The sequence below is a fragment of the Camelus bactrianus genome, chromosome 2 (assembly GCF_048773025.1).
Source record: "Camelus bactrianus isolate YW-2024 breed Bactrian camel chromosome 2, ASM4877302v1, whole genome shotgun sequence".
Classification (NCBI taxonomy): domain Eukaryota; kingdom Metazoa; phylum Chordata; class Mammalia; order Artiodactyla; family Camelidae; genus Camelus; species Camelus bactrianus.
Window position 1 is genome coordinate 21,677,711 of NC_133540.1, and position 23,238 is coordinate 21,700,948.

The 23,238-nt window shown below is 34.7% G+C and overlaps 1 protein-coding gene across 1 annotated transcript in view; it reads right to left on the reverse strand.

Moving 5' to 3' along the window:
• The window catches only part of FSTL5 (follistatin like 5), a 667,318-nt gene that overhangs the window by 194,001 nt on the left and 450,079 nt on the right, over positions 1-23,238 (reverse strand). The window lies entirely within an intron of this gene.

Consider the following 23,238-nt stretch of genomic DNA (forward strand, 5'->3'; position numbering starts at 1 on the left):
GGGTCCTGGGGTTCCTTGCCCTCAGCTTCCTGGCTCCTGGCCCCAAGGAGTGGCCACACTGCAAGATGCTCTTAGCTTACTCTCCAGGGTGGCCAGGAGTCACCCCGATGCTGTGGCAGGACACAGACAGTGCCTTGGCTACTCAGTCTGACGAGGTCCCTGGTACTGATTTTTTTAAATTAATGTCCACACAATGTCCCTGGTACTGATTTTTGACTATGGGAATTTTCTAAACTTTTTGGCCCAATTTTTATTTTATAATATATTGAATCCAATTAGAAATTATGATATTCATGAACACCATTGTCGTCTCATTGTCAAGTGCACAAACATAAATAACAAAAAATATGATTATAAGGTCAATTTTGTTTTTTTAAATTATTTTTTAATTAACACTATTCATAAAAATATATTCATTCCATACATTCTAGTTGTTATTTCGTGTTTATTTGGAATTAGACTAAATAAATGACTACCAAATGATCATGTATTTAAAATTGTTAAATTTGAAGTATTACATTTTAAATCTTCATAAATTATATGATGATTATTGTTGTTTGTCAAATTAATTACATTCATATTGATTAAATGGATCATCTGTTGTTGATTGCTTGTTAAAATTTAACAGTGAAGTGTTTGTTACATTATCAATAAAACCATTTGGTATTTAATTTTTGATAACTATTTTACTCTACATTAGTTTTAGGTTCAGCTTTCACCAGTACATTCCTTTTTTTACAGTGACACATTGTTTATAAAATAAAAATAATAAAATCATGGTATTGTGTATTTCATACCTAAAATGACTGATTTCTGGCATGATATGATAATTCAAGTCATTAAGTCAATGACAAATATCTGTTTGTTTCCCTTAAGTCTATTACTTTTCTTCATTAACTGGGATCTCTAATGAAGAACAGGGTTGTGCAGAATATCTTGCATCCACTGGCCAGAGAGTTATAATTTCATGTATTTGAGACATCTAAAATGGGAAAACTCCCAAGGACTTGTTTATATATTTCAAATTATTTGTCTTTAATTAAATTCACATAGGCTCTTAGGCAATTAAGTTTTCAAGAGAAATTTTAAGTGATGAAAAAGATTATAGGGATGGATGGACAAAAGTGAACATTTCCACTACTGGTTACATACTATTTTTATATAAAAAGAGACAATGGGGAAAATAAAAGCTTCCTCACATGAGATAAGATGGCTATTACCAAGTGACAAAGTGCATTTGAAGCAATTACTAAAAAATAACAACAATCATTCTATTCCTATTTTGAATTTCCTATTCCTGCCAAGTTGAAGTGTGGGCCTCTACTCCAAAATTTATGCACTAAATTTGCTTTTTTTTTTTTTTTTCTTAAATCAATAAGACCGCATGCTAAATTTTGAAAGCCTCCATGACTCCTGATTTGGAAATCCAGAGATAAGCACTTTTATTTTGATATTTTAAATTTTCTCTGGATGAATGTATCCATAGATATGTCAATGCAATTTGCCTTAAAGACTGAAATTTAAGAGATCGTCTGATATAATAATTTAGAGAATAATTAGAAAACATAAAACGATGTGCACTTCAAAGTTAATGACTATATAATGCACTTTTTTGATTCTCAAAAATAAATACCCATTAAAAGTTGCTTTATGTTATAAACAGAGGTACACATTTACGACAATAGGTGTCTAATTTTTTTAACCATAACGCATTAAGAACTTTCATCCTTCTATGTAAATTCATTATTTTTTGTATGCTCATTATATTAAAGTGCTAGTAGACCTCTCTTTCAAAATAGAAAACTTTGCATTCCATGAGAAAATAAAATATCACCAAAATGTCACCTAGTACTCTGCAGCAAGGTAAACATCTAGAGCAGAGTCTTGCTATTGTAAAGTCAAGAATTCTCTTTCCTAATCTGTTTTTGCACTTTAGTGCATATTTTTTTCATCTGTATCAGTTTTCCTTCTCTAAACATTGTTGAATTTGGGTATATTTTCTGTGCAAAGAATTTTACTGCCAATGCTATGCCGTAGTCCTATGCTGTCGAGATGAGAAAAAAACAGAGAAGCAGGTGGAGTGGTGAATAACACGTGAGCGGCGTGGGGCCTCTGGCCAGCATGACAGCAGCTGCAGCTGGCGCTGGGGGTACCAGTTTGCCATTCTAACTCTTCTGTGATTGTGAATAGCATGCGGTAATTTTCACCCATAGAGTAGCAGAATGAAATATCCAGCAGATAAGGCAATAACAAACATCCTTCTGGAAAGTACTTTTTAATCACATGCAAATTTAAAGTCTTGCTAAATTGACCAGTTTCTATGTTTACCAGTTTTTAATACCAGTATTCCACCATCATTTTAGAAAATGTCTTTTCTTCAGATGCCTTGGTGGAAAATACAGAAGCTCAAAAATCATAAGGGTTAATGATATGGAATTAATTTTTGATAATTCACTGTATTTTAATTTTTATTGCTATACTGATAGGTAGTGGAGAGCCCGTTGATTTCTGACATGATAACTTTGGATATTATCAAATATTTTTCTGGAGAATTTAAGTGAATTTGACTAAACTAACAGCACTTCTGCTCTACGTATAAAAAAGCATGATTTCATATTTGAAACACAAATTATTAGTAAGGAAAAATTGAATTTCTCTGGATACTATCTTCAACATGGGCTTTGGAATAGTTTTATGAGAGCGACATGACAAAAATAACTCATTTTTTAATTCAAACCTAATACAAAAGGCAGAGTTAGACATGCCTGGAAACATTTCTACACACACAATGGTTGGACTTTGGAACCAACAAACCTGGCTTCATTTCTGGCTTCATTTATAGCTTCCTTTATATGACTCTGGTTAATCAGTCTCATAGCCTCATTTTCTCATGCATAAATAAGGAAAAAAGCACCTTTCCCACAAGATTTTTATCATGTTTGAATGAGTCAGTTTAATCCAACACATTAGTACTGTGTCTCTCATGGGATAGGCACCCCAAAATGTGAATTCCACTAACATATATATTTTTTTTAATTTTACAGATTTGTTTTGAAAATCTATAATGTCTATGTTTTGAGATATGGAGAATATTTTAGTTTGGGGAAATTGTAACAAAACAATAAAAAAATCAATGACTCCCTGATGACTCTAAAGATTTTCTCATGGTATAAATGTCATAGTCTGAGCACAAATATGACTGCAGGGATAAAACTGCTTACAGGAAACATGAATGGAAATTCCACGTTTAAAACAATGCCTAAGTAAAGTTAGTATATATAACATAATATCAGCATATAATTATTTTACTTTCTCAGCTTAACCAAAGATGAATGAGAGCTATATTAGTTTTAATGTGTGGAGAGATGCCAAAAAGGACATTTGAAATCACTTTACTCCGTTAAGTGTAACGTTAGATCCTGATGAAGTTTAAGTTTGAATTTTACAATGCATCTCACCCTGAAACCTCCGCTTCTAATTAGTAATTTATTCCTTGAAACTTCCTATCAGGTTGGCCTTGCCTATCTCAAGCCTGAGATTACAATTTGTCACTTACTTACTCATTTCTAAGACCGGGATTCCAGACTGCTAAGGGACAGTCATGCTATTCTGCAGCTAGATGGACAGAAAAAGTCACTGATCTCCAGCAAAACTCTATATTCCATTGACTGCTTAGCATATTCGATTCAATAATATTTCCTGGAAGCTTCCCATGCAGATATCACTTTGGTATTTATGATATGGTTATAAAATAGGAAAGAAGAAACCCCACCAGTGAACAGAGTTTGGCATTTAGTGAAGCAGCACAGGCAGAGTAGAAATTATTTCAATGAAAATTAGTCAAATCTAAGTTTGTTTAATTTCTGGAGATCGGTGACATTTATGGTACATTCAGGCAAGCAGAACTCTCTGATTGTCTAACAGAAATCCCAGTGCAAGGAATTTCTGCCCTCTTCTTTTTCTAAGTGGCCTCTGGGCCTAGAAGACCAAATCTCTAGCCCCACCACTAGTTTCTATCCCAAGTTACAACAAACATTTCCAAACATATATTGTATTAATAAGAAATAGAAAAAATTACAAATGATTACAGGAACATCTGCAAAGTTACAAGTCATTTACTAAAAATGTTTTTAATGAGACCAGTATCTTTGAGCAGAAGGAAATACAATTTTTTTTTCAAGCCCAACAGGTTTAAGTTTTGATTTGAATCAGTTGGTGCCAAAATTATTGAGAAGTCTGGCTCCTGGTCAAACACCTACATGTGATCTTTCAGGCCTGACCACAGGCAGTTACGGAGGCTTTACTGGGCAAGCCTCACGGCTGAAAGCTGCCTTTTTCACGCCAGACTTAGTGCAAAGCCAATGCCTCGCCATCTTTGAGGCAAGTAGCAGTCAAGGACCCGGGATGCCCAGACCAGCTGTGCTCTTATGTCAACCGCATTAGCAGCCCAAGTACCTCCACTAGTGTAACAGGGAAAAGCAAATCTGACTCCATATTAGATCTTTTCCTTCAGCTCTAACCCTGTGCTGTGTTTCCGGTGCTCAGTCACGCTGGTTCTGCTCCTTTTGTAAAAGAATGTTGCCTGTGGCCTGAAATATACAGGGCAGCCCATTCTCAAGGCTCTGACCTTTAAGGGTGTAACACTTTCCCATACACATACAGATAAAAAGTTGCAGAACAGGGAGTAACATTTGTCTTGTTGGAGGTTTGCAGGGACACCGCAATCTGACCTACTTGAACAGCTGCAAGAACAAAGGATTCCGACACCAAGAAGCTTGCAACAACCAACCACACCCCCTCTCCTTTTCAGTATAAAAGGAGCCTGAATTCTGTCTTGGGGAAGATGATTCTCCAGGATGTGAATCTCCCATCTTCTTGGTCTGCTGGCTTTCTGAATAAAGTCATTAGTCATTGCCCCAACACCTCATGTCCCAACTTATTGGACTGCCGTGGGGTGAGCAAAACAAGTTTGGACTTGGTAACACTAGGAGGTGTCTTCATCAGGACCTACATATGGTAGATGCTTTCCTGAGCCCTCTTTATGGGGTGGGGGGTAGAGACACTTTCTTCCACCCAGCCTCACTATTTAGTATTTTGCTCTCCTAACCCTTACTCTTCCTCCTCTCCTCCCCCGAGTCCATAAAACTGCATGGTCCTTTTGTTTAGCGTCTCTTAGCCATAAGTGACCCACCTGACCCTGGACTGGTGCTATTTCACAAGTAATCAGGAACAGTGGGAGCTCAGCCCTTTCTCTAATGTAGCCTTTTGCTTACATGGTTGTACTCAGTGACTAAAGGCTTACTTTCATTTTGGATTTTTGAGCCAATCAGTGTCTATGACCCCACAGCTCAGCTCAGCCCTTGAAGTTACCTACTTCCTTCGAGCCTCTCTTGTCTGACAGCTGGGGAAGGCGACTTCTTTCCCATCAGGAGTATGAGATGATAGAAGTGGATTCCTTAGCATACAGCTGACTCTCAGGATTGGTGATCTCAAATTATAACTGGAAACTTGAAGGAGCTCCAAAACAGTAAATAACAGCGATGGGAGGTATGAATCATTTTACACTTTGGTTAGGTACGATTTTTAGAGACAGATAATACATCTTGTGTCTTCAAACTACTTTCAACAGGATGTCACTGTAACACATCAAAGTCAGAATATTTGTGTGGACGTCATATTCTATTTTGAGCAAGAAACCCACTCACAAGATTCTTCCTTTCTTTACCGATAATTCTATCATTCTTTGAGCCACTAAGACTGAAGCCTTGAAGTCATATTTTGTTCTTGCTATTTCCTCATCTGTTGACAGAGTTGCTTCAAAGACACTTGTGAAAAAAACAGACCCTCTCTTGCTGTTGGCTTCTGTTCTCTTAAGAGGAATCTGATACAAAATTCCATGCCACATCATTCCAAGCATTTCCATAACACATTTGCTTAATGACAAACCAATTGGCAAAACTTAAATACATGCCTTACAGTCCAAGTTAATAACTGATCAGATCCTTTTTCTGTATTGATCTAGTCAGGAAAACCTCATTCCTCACTAGCACCTTATCCTGAGAGCAGTACAGCAACGGAGGTGGTCAGTTCTGTGTCCCCTGAATATCGTTAGTCTGTTTGCACCTTCTTGAGAATATCCCTACAGTTAAAGTTTCCAAATGTTTCTGTTTCTTCTCACCCTCCAAGTCTAAAGTCCGAACTTCCTCATTAATGTTTTTAGTCCACCAATTCATTATCTGTTCCTCTATCATAGTACTCAGGACTCGTAACACTGATTTGGTGCTTGATGCTATATTCTTTTTTTTTTTAATTTTTATTGCAGTGTAATTGATCGACAATGTTAGTTTCAGGTGTAGAGCAAAGTGATTCAGTTATACATAAACATACATATATGGACTTTTTGTTTTCAGATTCTCTTCCATTATAGCTTATTAAAAGAGCTATGTTCGTATATTTATTTAACAATATGACTAGGATTCAAAATGCCACGTAGCCTTCTTTGGTGTGTACAATTACAACAGCACTTTGACTTGACAACTTCAATAACAAATTAACATTTTGAAAGTATATCATAACTACTTATTTAATAAGTATAGTTTCAAATTTGAACTGGTGCCTGAATAAATGTGGTAATTAAAGCAAACTGTATAAGATATTTCAGTATATCATTTAAGTAGGAATTCAGAGAAGCCACCCCTTTGAGTCTTGATTTATTCTGTCTTAGTGTTTCTCATTTAAAGTTTCCTCCAATTTAGAAATATGTTGAGGCTATAGCTGGTTCATATAAGACTTATTTTAGGATGTGGCAAGATCATCTCTAACTTCAGTAAAAACAACACCCTTTAACTTCTTGGGACATTTCACTGCATTGGGGCGTTTTTTTTTAAGGAAAATAGAGTCAACTAAACATGACAACAATGTTAAAAGTACAATTTAGATATCAGTATGTACTTTTTCCAAGTCCTGAAAATTTACATCATTTAAAGACAAACAACTTCTTTCCTAAGTAAATTTCTAGGTAAATTACATTACCCTGTGTACATGACCATGCATATCTTTTTTGGTTAATGTAATTGTGTTATTTTGACTATTCTTCTACACATTGTAGCTTATATATTCTACCCTGAATTTGTGTCAAGAAAAGTATATTTTATGTATTTGACATTAAGGGTCTGAGATATGCAAAATATTTTCCTTTCAATTGTTTTGTGTTTTTTAGCTATAAGGTGAATATTACATACTCCAATGACATAGTCAGTGGAGTTATATATATTTCTTCTAATATATTTGAAAACTTTTTCAGTTTTTTGATTACTAAAATATTCAAATATAATAAGATACAATTTATTAGCAAATGAAGAAGGGAATTTAAGCGAGGACGAGAGGAATAGCTTAAAAGCTTCTGGGAGGGAAAGTGAACAAAATCTTATTAAATTGCTACTATTTACTTGTTAATCAAAAGACGTATATGCCCTTTAACATAATTTTTCTACACATTTGTAAGGCAAGTTGCTGAAATGTCTTTTATTTCCCTTGTAAATAAGAAGGTTGTGAATTAGAGCTATTTTATGTCTTGCCAGCAGCCTGTTACCTAGAAAACAATACAGCAATGACTTAAGTGTTTCATGGGTGGAAATCTCTCTTAGGACTGGGATTACGTTAAGGTCTCTAAATGTTTTAAAGTAGTAAAAATATTTAGGGTCCTTCTGCCTTCCTCTCACAAAAAAAAAAAAAAAAAAAAAAAAAAAAAAAAAGCTGTCCCTAAGACTTAATTTTATCACCAAGTTGTATAAATAATGTTTTCTTCTTTTGTTCAGTTAAATTGCAGAAAGTGAAAAAACATACTTTATCCCAGTATCAAACTGGAGTATTAAAGAAGCTTTAGATGCTCGGAGCTTAAAACATTGTTGAGGCGTAATTTTAAAAAGGTTAAAACAATTCTCATACCCATGTGAAATAAACGTGAGGCAAAGGTTCATCTGTCTCATGAGAGAACCAGCATGATGGTAATGCTAATTCAAAGTCCATTGGTGGAGTAGAGATTTGCATCACTTGGTTCAAGCATGAGGTAATAAGTTTGTTAAGTTAAACACAAAACTCGTTAATGTCCCACAGGGCAACAAGCAATTATTTTGTAGCTATCTTTTTTATAGAACGGAAGTCATTTGCATCTTTTTTTTAATGTACAAGTTAACATGCATATTCACAGATTCGGCGCCCTCATCAGGAGTTAATGGACACGCAAAGGTACATCCTAGAGAATTAAGTCATCCTTAGCCGGGAGTGAGTACTGTAGTATGACTTTGAAAGACACGTTGTCCTTCCACAGCTTCTAATGCCTTTGATACCTCGTCTCAAGCAATTGATTCTACAGCATTAGGCAGAAGACAGCCTCTAATTACTCTAACCTAGAAAAAAGCCAAGGTTACAATGTATCATTGCAACTACCTTTGTCCTGACTTGTTTCTCTCTAAAATATAAGTTCTTCTGGTTTGCCTTACACACATAGTGGCAATCCATGGACGATCATCTTTATTTCCGATGTCACGATTTTTTCTGGCCGTAAGTCAAAATAGAGCTTACAGCTATAAACTCTAGAAGCATAGATAATAAAATATCTCCCCTGCCATAAACTTGTACAGATCTGCTGATTCTTTACAATGACTCATTGGTAAAGATCTTGCAGAGGCATATTCAAATTAAATAATTAGCCTTAAATATGCCATAGTGGAATAGAAATGACTAAAACAGGGAGGGGATCAGTATCTTCTTTTGAACAAGAGCTGGTTTATTATTTTTAGATAAAAGCTGTAGTAAAATTGCAATTCATTTTCCCCATTGAAAGATTTTATGAATCATGATGTCAGTATAAATATGCATAACACTGGTTATGTGAGTTTAAAAATGTTTACCAGAGTTATTTATGATAAACAGAATTTATTTGCAGGAGGAATAGCAGTAATTTATAAGCAATTGCTAGTCAACATGCTTCACTAACATAACTTTGATTTCACACACTTCTGCATAAAGTTCCTTCAGTGAGCAAAAAAAAAAAAGTTCTTTATTAATTGTATTTTTATTCCCTTGTCTAACATTTAATAGTGTATGCTGTTAGGAAGAAAATATGTCTCCAACCTTTGCCAAAACCCTGCTAATTGAACAGAATTAAAATAACAAATCCTTGAAGGGACAACAAAATTGGGTCATATTTTACAACTTCTTTTCTTGTTGGTAATCACCTCTTTTAGCCTTCTTAAATTTCTTTCTCTGAAACATTGAATATTCAGAAATATAAAGCTGATAACTAATATGGGTACTGTTACATCCAGATCACAGAACTATCTATAATACCGTTTATTTTAAATCATACTGTAAACTGCTGCTTCTTGCACAAAAGGACAAAGATAAGAAAAATAAGAATCAACAATTACTGTTAAAGTGATTGGTTGTCAAAAATTCTCAATCTATTTAATTATGTAATAAGATTTTGATTTTAAACACTGTGATTTGTTTGTGGTTGTGAAGCAATTATCTCTCTATAAATTTTCCTTAGTTTTTTTTTTAAATACATTTTGTAGCAGATATATCTCCCACAAGCTGGGCATTATTTAAAAGATTAGGACTAGTGGGAAGGAATAAATTGGGAGCTTGAGATTTGCACATACTAACTATTATATATAAAACAGGTAAACAAGAAGTTTCTACTGTATAGCACAGGGAGCTATATTCAATATCTTGTAGTCACCTAAAATGAAAAAGAATATGAAAAGAAATATATGTATGGCTGAAGCATGATGCTGTACACCAGAAATTGACACAACATTGTAAGCTGACCATACTTCAATAAAAAAGAATGAAAACATAATAAAACAAACAAAAAGTGTTAGGAATAAACTTAACTGAAATTAAAGGGCAACAAAATATCTCCTGTGAAGTTAGTGGTATGTCCTTTAGGGAGTCTGTTATATCAACTGGCATGAGCTATGCACCTTTGAATGGAGTGTGCTATTCTCCTTTGCTACAGCATTAAAAATTGCTTAAAACTTTATGGATGTACTATTTGCTTAAATTATAGTTCAATTTGCACATACCAACCAAAGTGACTGGAGAAAGAGAAACTACAAAGAGAACGAAATTATTGAAATTATACTGTTAAAAATCAACTTAAATGTCATCTTATATGGGTATAGTTCCATGGGTTTCCATAGGTCTTGTTTTGAGAAGTAAATGAGTTAATGAAATTTTTAAGGACAATTTAGAATGGTTGATAAATATTAAGTTTTCATCAAACGTTATCTTGCATAGTATGTCCTAAGTGTATAAGTGTAAGTGTGCAGCTCTACAATCAAATGCAAAAGCCTGGTTTCATCTGATGTATTCAAGCCATTTATTAATCTACCGACTTCGTTACTCTGAGACAGAACAGGGACTTTGAGATTGCTGAATGAACCATGCTGTCTCAAGCCCGCTGTGCACTTTCCCAAGAATTCCTATTCACCATTCCTTCATCTAGTTAGTATCTAAACTACAATACTAGCGTATTCGTAGAAGTCTTCTATGACTCTTAAAACTTAAAGTTTACTCCCCCTTACTATTATTTATATATTTGTATATGACATGTAGATGTATACATTTATGAATGTATACTGTTTCATTTTGCATTATTAAATATAATGCACTTCTTTTCTTTCTTGACTATTTAAAATCTATGAGATTTGAAGACAGAAATGGTGTCTCTTATCGGTATATCCTCCCCATTTAGCTGAGGCCCTGAAAAACTGTGGTCATTAAATCAATATTTGGGGGTGCATAAAGATGAAACAGTAACCAAATATGTTTCTCCTCATCTTTTTCTTTTCCCCACCTTATTGCATATGATGGGAGATTAAATTGAAACTGTAGTTAAAAATCAATATGCTTAATGAAAAATGTTATTAAAGAAATTGAATCTAAAAGTTGTTGAGCTGTGCTAGACTTAAATGATCGACTGCCAATAAACGTCAGTTGATTGAGGATCCTTTACGTGGTTAAGAAAGTAAATAAAACCCCAGCAAGTTTTAAATATAAAAGCCCACGAATAAACTCTTTACCGCAGAACAGCAAATATAAGAAATGTCACTATGTCATGTGTGATTTGATTTGAGCATTTAAAAATGATTGAGCAGCTTCGGAGTCAGTACAGTGCTAACATCATTAACACAACGTTGACCAGGTAAAGGTCCTTCCGCTCAGAGTTTCTAGTCCAAAGAAGAAAGATGAGAGTGTTAATAGTTTCATTGTGATACAAGAACTGTAGTTATTGGACTTAGTTAAGTAGTAAAGTAGTAGTAAAGAACTTAAAAACAAATCAAGTTTAGGCATAAGCATTTGTCTATTTCTAAATGACAACTGGACTTGGGTAGATGAAAGAGACAAGGGGAGGTTTCCCAGAAGAGATGCTTTTGACAAACGGGGTAATAACGCAGCACGTCAGAGAACAGCTAATGCTGTGGAAAGTTTGTTGTAAAGCGTGAATGTGAGTTGGGGGGTAGGAAGAACTAATAGAGAACAGGCTTTTTTTCTGAATACAGTAAATGATTTTAATCTTTTCTTTTTCCCAGAAACTTACAAGAAGCCATTAAAGGGTGTTAACGAGGAAAATGAGAAGTCCAGATGTAAACCTTACAAAGCTACGTCTGGCTGTATTGTGAATTAAAGGGCTTCTCAGTAGGTGAGGATAAATTTTGAAGGTGAGAAATGATAAGAACTTAAACTAAGGCAGCCGTGGTGGACATGAGATGACAGAATTGATTTAAGATAAATAAAAAGTTAAATTCACAAGGTTTTATGACTTACTAGATTTGAGGGTGAAACTGAGAGAGAATGCTAGCAGGACTCAGTTTTGGGCTATGCTTACGTGCAATAGGAAACACACAAATCTGGTAGGTTCAGGGGTAAAGATATTGCTTTGAATTTTGCACATTGAAATGAAGAAAATAGTGCTCAGAGGAGACATTTCAAGTAGAAGTATAATTTGGAATATATCAGCTTAAACATAGTAATTGAAGCCATGGGTTCAGAGACATAATATTAAAAAAACTTCAAAAAACATACTTCATCATTTTAAGAATCTGTGTAGTTATTTGGCCATGGCTTTATTGAAAGAAAAAAAGTCCCAGTGAAGTCATGTTTCTACATTACTATCCATCAAAAACTGATTTAAATAACATGATTTTCCATAATTTTGAAGACTGAACCTAAATTAAAAATTAAAAAATTGTCAGGTACTCAGTAAACCTGTATTTATTCTACTCATTCACATGCGGGCATTTTATTTTTACGTTTGCTATTGGCAAGGGTAAGTTCCAAAAGAATATGACCAAAGACATTTCAAAATGTTTTTCTAAAGCACTGATTTTAAGACTTTTTTTGAGAAGTGAATTGTAAAATGCAGTGTTCTGTTATAACAGCAGGAAAAAAAAAAAGTAATTTAGAAATAATATTCATTTTAAAGCAGCACACTGCTAGGAAGTATTTATGATCACATAAATTTTACCAAATTAACAGTGAGTATTGAAACTTCATAGCATATTTAAGTGAAAGATGAATGTATATTGTACGTTTGGTATTTGTGGAAGAAATTCAACTTCCGCAGCCATGACAAAGCTTTGCTTTATTTGGATTGGAAGATTCTGAATCATAAATATACTCTGATTTCCACTGGATTTGAAAAGCCACAATGGCCTCAGGCTTATATGAAAAATGAATTAGTGGTAAAAATTACATGCTGAATGATGTATTATAATTCAAACATTAAATGTCTCCACTTTTAGTGGAAGGGGAAGAAGAAATGGATTACTTGTAGTCTAGAGAAGAAAAAAGTCAATGGCTTTTTTTTTAAATAGCTAGTTTTAATGGTATATTCTAATAATTCCATATTAGAAGACAGCACTAGGGTTCTAAAAGATTTAAAAAGAAATCTTACTAATTAAATTATTTTTCTTGGTGATATATATTCTGGGCTTTGTTATCAGTGAAGAGCCTAAAGGGTAATATTGTCCCTTGCATACACATAAGATTTCAACCTTCATACATGAGAAGAAAAAAAGTTATATTTTCATACTGCTTTAAATATTAAAATTGAGTAACAGTGTCTTTTCAGTCTCTGGGAACTAAATATGACTTAGGGATTTTACTTCTAAATTTAAGTACAGTACATATTCCAGAACTGTATTTTATTTTATTTTTTTTACCAGAATAAAGTATACTATTTATATTAAGCACTTGATGACTTTGTATGTCTGGATAGACATATAAAGAACATTTTATTTGTTATACTTTGATAGGTTTTCTCTCAGTGCTAGTTCTGCCAACTATGTACTAGAAAATCTACTATTAAAAAAAAAAACTAGTAATATGACAAGCTGCCACACCAGCAATTGGATCCTGATATGAATGAAAATGTTTGTTTTAATTGTTTTATTGTTCGTGATTTTTTTCCCAACAGAATGCTTAGCTTTAAAGGGAGATCAACTGTACACAGTGAGAATCACCTCCAATAAGTTGTAGGGATAGAGCTATCTCAAGAATGGTTAGAAGGAAAAATCATCCAACTGAATGCAAAAAATGTGAGTAGACTTCTTAAGGAGAGGACTCTGAAAGCAAAATGATCAAAGAAAGAAACTGAAGGCTGATACCACCACGTGAAGAACTAAAATGGTGGGCAGAGATGTTCCAATTAGAATTCAAAGGGATAATCCTTCTTCATCAATGCAGAAAGACAAAGTTTAAATAAAACGTCTTATATCCTCTTAGCCGGCCTTGTAGAGGGAGGTCGAAATTGCTCTCCGGGTCCTCCTTTGTAACAGATGGCGAAACGGTACATCCAACTAAAGGATTGTATTTACCGGCCTCCCTGGCATAGTTTTTACTGTTATAGCACATCGGTGACCTATTAACAGTGTGGGATTTTGAGGAATAAGTACCATTTGTCTTTCACTTGCTTTGGACTACTGCAAGCCTGGATTATAAATTGATGGAATATATGGACTGGTGGCTGGAGCTCCTACAGCCCTCTTGAACCCTGAGATGATCTTGGAGATGAAAACCATGCTCTTGGAATGCCAGAAAAGATAGGAGATTGAGTTCCAGATGCTACACAGATCTATCAGCTCAGCTGTGGGTAGCATGTTTTATGAAAGAATAAACTTCTGTCCATTTCCTTCACTGTTTTTTTTTTTTTTTCTGAGTCTTTTACTGAGTGCTGGACACAATTACTAACACAGGTTAGGCAGATGTAGAAAAACAAAAATCCCAGAAAAATGCTAGGAATGAGAAAACAAAAGGAATCTACAAAGCCAAGTGTTTAACTTCACAGGAACTTTCCACAGTTCAAACACTTCATTTCACTGATACAAGCCACAGTAACATTTTTAGCAATTATCATTTTAATGCAGTATTCAAACCAATTTGAGTTTCATGTAAATTGTTGCCAGACATAACAAGTAAAATATGACACTCAACTAGAGTTGAATTTCAGATCGGCAAGAATGATTTTTGTATAAGTATATCCCATGCAACATCTGGTATATGCCTCTAGTAAAAGTTGATTTGTTGTACATCTAAAATTCAAATTAACCTTGGAGATCTGCATTTTATCTAGCAAGTCTACTTGTAAAGTTGTTGAAAGTCATAGTAACAGTAATTACATTACGTTGTTTTTCAAAGAGATAATATTTTCCTGGGGCATTGTTAATCAATATGATCAACAATGCCACATTGAATCAAGCTACTGGTAATGATAAGAAAATTCCATATATTTCATTGAGCAAGTGTAATATGTCATTGAATTTGACAATAATCTCTTCTTTATAGATGAAGAGACAGAAGCTTAAGCGTCAATTCTTTGTGATCACATAATTAAAAGTAGCAAAACTAGGATTGAAATCTAGTAAGACAAATTTGATAAGATAAAGTTTGATTTCAGTGTTAAATGTAGACCAAGATGTACTACAAGTTAATAAATGGTGAAAAACACAGATATTATAAATAGGATACAAACAAGGATTTTTAGACCTATATTTTCACAGGTGAAAACAAAGGAAAACAAAATTTTGCTATCCGAAGATGAACTGAAAATTTTCTTGGTAAAGTCAAAACATATGAAAAAGTGCTATATTTCAACTTGTCTCTTTCCTTCACTTCTGATTACTAAGACTGTTAGGCAATTCTATTTTCTACCCACATTTCTCTCAATTCTATACCTTTGTTTCTATGTTCACCTTGCCTTCCTTAATTGAGCTTTCTTAATAAAAGAAAATTGCAAATCAGGAATGAGTTGGTGAGAAGTAATGTCAATAGGAGAGTGTTTCTCTATACCTTGTGGTCTTCATCCTCATCCCCTGGGCAGAGCTCATCAGACCAGGATTAGGACTCAAGCTTAGTCCCAGTAATACCAAAATTGAAGTTTGTGTGCCAAGCTCCACCCAAAACAGGATGATCCAAATAAGTCAATTATGTTTTTCCAAAATTTGGGCAGACAGAGAATTAAAGACACATATCCCCCCAAAATGGATAAATATATAATAGCTGAGTGAATCTAATAGCCTCTCTGTAGAACAAAGATTAATACAAGATTGCTAATAGGGAGAGACAACAGCACAATCTTAAAGCTTCATTGAATAGAAAAAATTTTTCAAATTTCAGTGACTATAATTGGATATGATTTGGTTCTGGCATTTTCTACACATTTCCAAACTCCTTCATTACTGTATGTATTCTAACAATGAATTCACGTTGTTTTCATCAGGTTGATGTATCTATGCTCCTTGAAACATATATTAGGAGGAAGAGAAGAAAGAGGAAGAGGGAGGAGGAGGAGGAAGAGAAGATGAGGGAACTAAAAACAAAGAACTAGTTTAACTGAACATTTACAATGTGCCTCATCAAGTTTTATCAGCTGTGAAATGTTTTATCTCATTAGTTCTCACACAAAAATGAGTTCATTCTACTAGTGTATACAATTTTCAGATAAGGAAGCTGGGGCATAGGGAGGTTATATAATTTGCTTGAGGGAAAATCACTCCCAAGAGACTTTATACTAATTAGAATTCAGATAGTCTGAATCCCAGCCCATGTTGCAAATCCCAGTATCATACTTACTCCAGGAGTTCAGTGATGTTATTTTTACTTATTTGGTGCAAAACAGAAGGCAGGCAAAATGAAAGACTCTAAATATCCACTGATCGTCAACAAGCTTCATACATAATAGCAGAATATATCAGATCTATTTGTAATATACAGGAGCCAGAATTATTTGGGTTACATTTTACAAAGGGCAGCAGAAAACTACAGAACATCTCATCTCCATGCAGTGGATAACCTCATGATCTAGAGTAAATCAGGTCACGTAAACATCCCAAGATGTACGACCTATAAGATCAACAACTTGGGGTGAATATCTCTCTTGGCATAAATTCCCACAGGTGCAAATGGTAAGTTCCTTCCTTGCTTTGTGGAGTTGTTCTTAGGGCTAATGAGATAATGAGGTAGTGAGGTAATGAGAAGTAATATAAATCTGTCTAATTAAATAAACAAAATTATATTTGCAATGCATGGGAAAGGAATTAAAAATGTACTCACAGGCTTTCTTCACCTGAGATTGGAAGTAAGGGGATATAAAAGGTGAAGGATAGCTATGCTTTTTAAAAAATATGCCTATTATTTTCATCTTTTGCAATCAGAAGGTATTCACCTATTGACTGGGTGAATAAATACTAAATCTTGTCTAATATATATTAAGGAATCAGAAAGAATATTGCAAATTGTTTCTGATTCTCTTTGACATAAAGAGTACATATAATTTTAAATTTACATAATTTAATAAAACTTAAACCCACTTTCTTGAAAACAGACAATATACCAATAGGGTATAAAATCTGATTAATATCTGAGCTTTTTGAAAGTATTCTTTGCTTATAAACAAACTGAGGATGTGTTTTACTACAGTAAGGTCATCTTGATCTTTCAAAACATTGGAAATTCATATGTAACAATTAAAAATATATTTTAAGGAGATAAAAATATAGACATTGCTTAAAACATTAAATCCAAAAAAAAATTGGACAGTGTTCTTAGTGGCAAACAATAGAAATTATTTTTTTAGTTCTAAGCAGGAAAAGGATTTAATAAAGATATTAGGAAGGTCAGAGAATAACCAGAAGATCAGAACTTTAGTCTTGTGGAATGAGAAGCCAGGAAGGTGCACAAGCCACGTGCTAAGACTGGCCAATTGGAGACCCCATTGAAGCTGAACACTGACCAGCTCCAGAGTTTTTGTCACGATGTCCTTGAAAGTGGGAGCTTGTTGCCCCAGCACTCATGAGGGAGGATGCGTAGGGAGAGTCAACTCTGTAAAGCACCTGCATTCCCCTGTTCCTTTTTCTTTTTTTTTTAATTGACGTATAGTCAGTTACAATGTGTCAATTTCTGATGTACAGCATCATGTCCCAGGCGTGCATATATATACATATATTCATTTTAATATTCTTTTTCATTAAAGGTTACTATAAGATATTGAATAGAGTTTCCTGTGCTATATAGAAGAAATTTGTTTTTTTATCAATTTTTATACATAGTGGTTAACATTCTTGCTTATGAAAGGAAGTCTTGTTCAGCATTCCTTTTATCAGAGCCTTATCCACATATCCTCTCCCTAACTGCAAAGAAGGCCAAATAAGAAGACTCAGTTTTCACCGTGGGGTAAGCAAAAATCAAAGCATCACCAAAATATTGAAGGGGAATTCAAAAGTGTTGGGTAACCAAAAACACACTAGATGTCCACCACAGACAGTAATGAATTTGTATATGTATGTATACACACACATGTATATAATATATGTATATAGTTTATTTATATATATTTATATGTATAAAATTTATATACATATTAAACTTTATAGATATGTAAATACGTATAAATAAACTATAAATATACTTACATATATAGTTTATTTATATGTAGAGGACTTTATTTTGGCAGACTTTAAGCAGAAATAAGGACAAAGAAAAACATACTAAGTGATATTTTATAATTTTTATTTCACATTTTATTATATTGGTAAATTCTTTAAAAATATTTTGATAATTTCACAGCTGATGTCATAGCACTTAATGAAAATATTAGGAGTGTATTGAGAAGTTGAATGTGTATCCCTTTTTAATAAGGCTTTGGCTTTTCCCTGCAGCTTTACTTCAAAAGCTTGTAGTTCTGTGTACACTATACATCATGAATGCTTGTTCAACTTAATTAAATATGGCTTGAAATGAAATTGAAACTTTCTGAATATTGGAAGCATTTTTAAAATTCTCAATATTTACCTGTTCTATGAAATGTATCCAAAAATAACTTCAACCAATTCAATTCAATTTATGGATACCAGAATTCATCTAATATTGACATATATTTTAGAGAGCTAACTTATCTGCAATCATTTTTTTCTCTAGAAATTTCGAGATTCTAGAACAGTCCAGAATAAAACGTAAGCAAAATAATTTACAAGATCCAGTCACAAGAATGTGTCCACTTTTGCAAGTTGTCCACAGACTAGTGCTTTGTGAGTATTACTCATAGCATACTCTTCTGATTCTTGAAACAATTCAAATCAGCTTGTTTTGAGGTATTCAAACTAAACACTGAAGAATGCATGGGCTTATTAAAAATAATCGTGGTATACTAAGGATTAAGGTAGAAAAGGAAAGATAAAATGCAGACAGTAGTTTAAGACGGTGACATAGAAAGATCCTAAACTTACCTCCACACACATCAAATCTACAGCTACATATTGCCCAATTCCCTCTGAAAAAGACCTAGAAACTAGCTGAACAGCTGCTCCACAACAAAAGATAGCCCACCCTGAGATGGGTAGAAAAGGCAGAAATACAGTCTCCCCCAAAATGTTACACCCAGTTTTCTCCCCAAACCAGAGAAAGTCCACAATTACAGACTTCACCCTGAGGAGCAATGGGTTCAAGCCCCACCCCAAACACCCCAAACCTGGGAACCTGCACTGGAGAGACAAACCCCCAAAGGCCAGCTTTAAAACCAGTGGGGCTTATGTTCAGGTGCCCAAAATGCTGTGGAGATTGGAAAGTCTGGTTTCAAAGGGTTCACCTGCAGACTCACCCTACCCCCCAAGCCCAGGGTAAAAACACCATTTGAAAAATACCTAGACCATATGGAAAGAGATTCCTCAGCTAATCTTAAAGTGTTTCCCGGGGCACAGGAATCTGCTGGGGCTTTCTCCAGGGGCAGAGGCATGGCTGGGTGCCATTTTGCTCTCTCACTCCACCTTGGTAGAGCCAGCACTGATGGGCCCCAGTTTTAGTGCCCCTTACCTTGCTAGTGCTGGCTGGCTTGCCCCTTCCACCTACTCTCCCACAGCCCTACTAAAGGCAACCATCTCTCCCCACCCATGATCCCTGTATGACCCTGCTGCAGCCTGTGGGCTTGTCTGGTGCCAGGCTCACCCATGGCCCTGGCTTCACTCATGGCTCTGTTGCAGCTGATGGGCTGCCCTCAGCCTTGGGCTCCCCCTTAGTCTCACTGAGGTTGATGGGTTTGCCCCACCCAGAAACCCTCCTGTTACCCTTGCTCCCCCCAGTCCCAGGCTAGTCTGTGACCCTCTTGAACCCGATGAGCACATAGTCCATACAGGGCACATCCCTTGAGCACCCAGTGCAGGTGGCCAAGGGGACCTAGGTTTCTGGGCCCCACAGGACTGAAACAATTGGAGAGACAGTTCTTGGCAGGCTACCACCTCCAGGACACAACACAGGCAGCAGACTACATCACATACCCAGAATTTTTGTGACAAAGCCCTATTTACTTGTCTCTGTATGCCAGTCTGAAGGGCAGGGTCTGGGCTTATCACACATCTAGAAGCTACAAAGGAGTTCTCAGCAAATGCAGGCTGGAGATGCCATCTTTGTGCTCTCCCTGGGCCTTGCTACAGCTCACCAGTACCTCCCAGAAAGGACCTTACATGGCTATCTGGAGCCCAGATTTTGTAACTGTCTCCAAGGAGACATCTTCCAATCACCTGGTCTGGAGGCCAGCAGGGTTTATAAAGGCAGTCACACAGGATTGTGTATATTCGCATACTTTAAAAGCTGCCTGAGGGTCTAGCTTCCAATCAGCCTAAAACTAGGTGCTGACAGTAATCTTTCCATGTGTAATACTGACATGGCTTGGCCAACCTCAATAAGTGGAACCTACCAAGAATAAATTAGGCCAATTATACAATCACAAAGGGTCTAGAGACGATCAGAACTAGGACAAGTTTGAACAATAACATTGTCTACACAAGGCTACACCTTCAAGGCTGGGAGAGGCAGTGTTTCACCTAATACATAGAAACAAATACAGAGACAAGAACAGGAGGAAACAATGGAATATGTTAAAAACAAAAGAACAAGATAAAAACACCAGGAGGAAAAAAATAAAACTTAAAAATGGAGATTTGTAATCTACCTGATAAAGAGTTATAAGTCATGGTCACCAACCATGGCAGAAGGATGGATGAACACAGTGAGAGCTTCAGCAAAGACAAAAAATACACAAAAGTACCAAATAGAAGTCACAGAGCTGAAGAATACAATAACTGAAATAAAAAATATACTAGAAGAGTTCTAAAGCAGATTAGATGAAGAAAAGAATGTATCAGTCACCTGGAAGCTGAACGGCAAAACTCACCCAGAGTGGTAAAAAGAAAAAAATAATTTAAAAAAAAATTAAAAATAACTTGAGGTATCTGTGGGATAAAATCAAGCAGAATAATATTCAGATAATAGGTGTACCAGAAGGAGGAAACACAAAGAAAGGGGAAGAAAATATATTTGAAGAAATAATGACTGAAATCTTCCCTAATCTGGGGGAGAAAACAAACATTCAGATCTAGGAAGCAAAGAGAATTCAAAACAAGATCCACAGCAAGCACATTATAATTAAAATGTCAAAAGTAAAAGATAAAGAGAGAATTTTTAAAACAGAAAAGAAAAAACAAAACAAAACTGCTGTGTACAAGAAAGCCCCGATAAGAATATCACCTGTCTTCTCAACAGACACTTTGCAGGCCAGAAAGAAGTGGCAATGATAAATTCAAACTGCAGAAAGTAAAACAAAAAAACAAAAAAGTCTAACTAGAGTACTCTACCCAGCAAAATTTCATTCAGAATTGAATTGAAGTAGACACCAAGAGCTTTCCAGATAAGCAAAAGTTAAAAGAGTTAATCACCTGCAAACCAGCCTTACAAGAACTATTAAAGGGACTTCTTTAAGCTGAAAAGAAAAGGCACTAACTAGTAATAAGAAAATATAAGAGGTAAAAATCTCACTGGTAACGGCAAATGTATAATAAAGGTAGTGGACTAACCACTTAACTAACCTTAACTAGCCTTAACTAACATAAAGGCTAAAGGACAAAAGTAGCAAAATTAACTATAACTACTATAGTTAGTTAATAAATATGCAAAATGAAATGATGTAAAATATGACATCAAAAATGTAAAACATGGGGAGTGCCTAAAAATGTAGATTTTAAAAAATGTGTTAAAACTTGAGTTGCTATCAGCTTAAAATAGGCTGTTACATGTGCACTCATGGTAACAACAAAACAAATACTTAAGTACATACCCAAAAGATACTGACACAGAAATCTAAACATAACACTGAAGAAAGTCATCAAATCACAAGAAGGGAGAGCAAGGGATGAAAATAAAGAGGAACTATAAAAACAGGCAAAAAACAAGTAGCAAATGGCAATAAGTATATACTTATCAATAATGACCTTAAATGTAAGTGGACTGAATAATCTAAATATATTGAGTGACTCAATAAAGTAAAAACAAAACAAACAAACAAACAAACAAGTCCCATCTATATGCTGCCTACAAGAGACACACTTCAGATCTAAAGACACTAAGGACACACACAGACTGAAAGTGAAAGAACAGAAAAGACATCTAATGCAAATAAAAATAAAAAGTGGTGTAGCCATACTCATAACAAAATAGACTCTAAAACAAAGACTATAATAAAAGACAAAAAGGACATTACATTATGATAAAGGGGTCAATCCAACAGGAAGATAGAGCATTTGTAAATATAAAATCACTCAGTATAGGAGTACCTAACTACATAAAGCAAATATTAATGGATTTAAACTGAGAAATTGACAGCAATGTAACAATAGTAGGGAACTTTAAAACATCACTTACATCAAGAAACAGACCATCCAGACAGAAAATCAATAAGGAAACACTGGACTTAAACAATACATTATAGAAGTTGAGCTTAATAGATGTATACAGAACAATCAATCTAAAAGCAGCAGAATACACTCTTCTCAAGTGCACGTGGAATCTTCCCCAGGATAGATTACATTTGGGCCATAAAACAGGCCTCCATAAATTTAAATAGATTGAAATAATATCAAGCATATTTTCCGATCACAACAGCATAAAACAGAAATCAATTACAAGTAAACTAAAAAACAATCACAAATATATAAGATTAAACAACACAATAGTGAGCAGCCAATGAGTCAACAAAGAAATCAAAGAAGAAATCAAAAGGGCTTCTGAGAAATTTTAGCATCCATTTATGATAAAAACTCTCAACAAAATGGGTATAGAGGGAACATATCTCTACATAATAAAGGCCATGTATGACAAGGCCATGGCTAACATCATACTCAACAGTGAATGCTGAAAGCCTTTCCTCTAAAAATCAGGAATAAGACAAGGATGCTCACTCTAGGCTCTTTTATTCAACAAATTATTGGAAGTACCAACAATAGCAATTAGATAAGAAAAAGAAACAAAAGGAATCCAAATTGGAAAAGAAGAAGTAAAATTGCCACTATTTGCAGATCACATGATAACTACATATAGAAAACTCTAAAGACTCCAGTAAAAACACATTAGATCTAATAAATGAATTCAATAAATTTGCAGGATACAAAATCAATATACAGATATCGGTCATATTTATATATAACAATAATGAAATACCAGAAAGAAAAATTATGAAGGCTATCTGATTTACAATTGTATTAAAAAGAATAAAATACTTAGAAATAGATTTAACTAAGGAGTTGAAAGACCTGTACACTGAAAACTATAAGATACTGATGAAAGAAATAAAAGAAGGGGCAAATGAATAGAAAGATACTTTCTGTTAACTGAGTGGAAGAATTAATG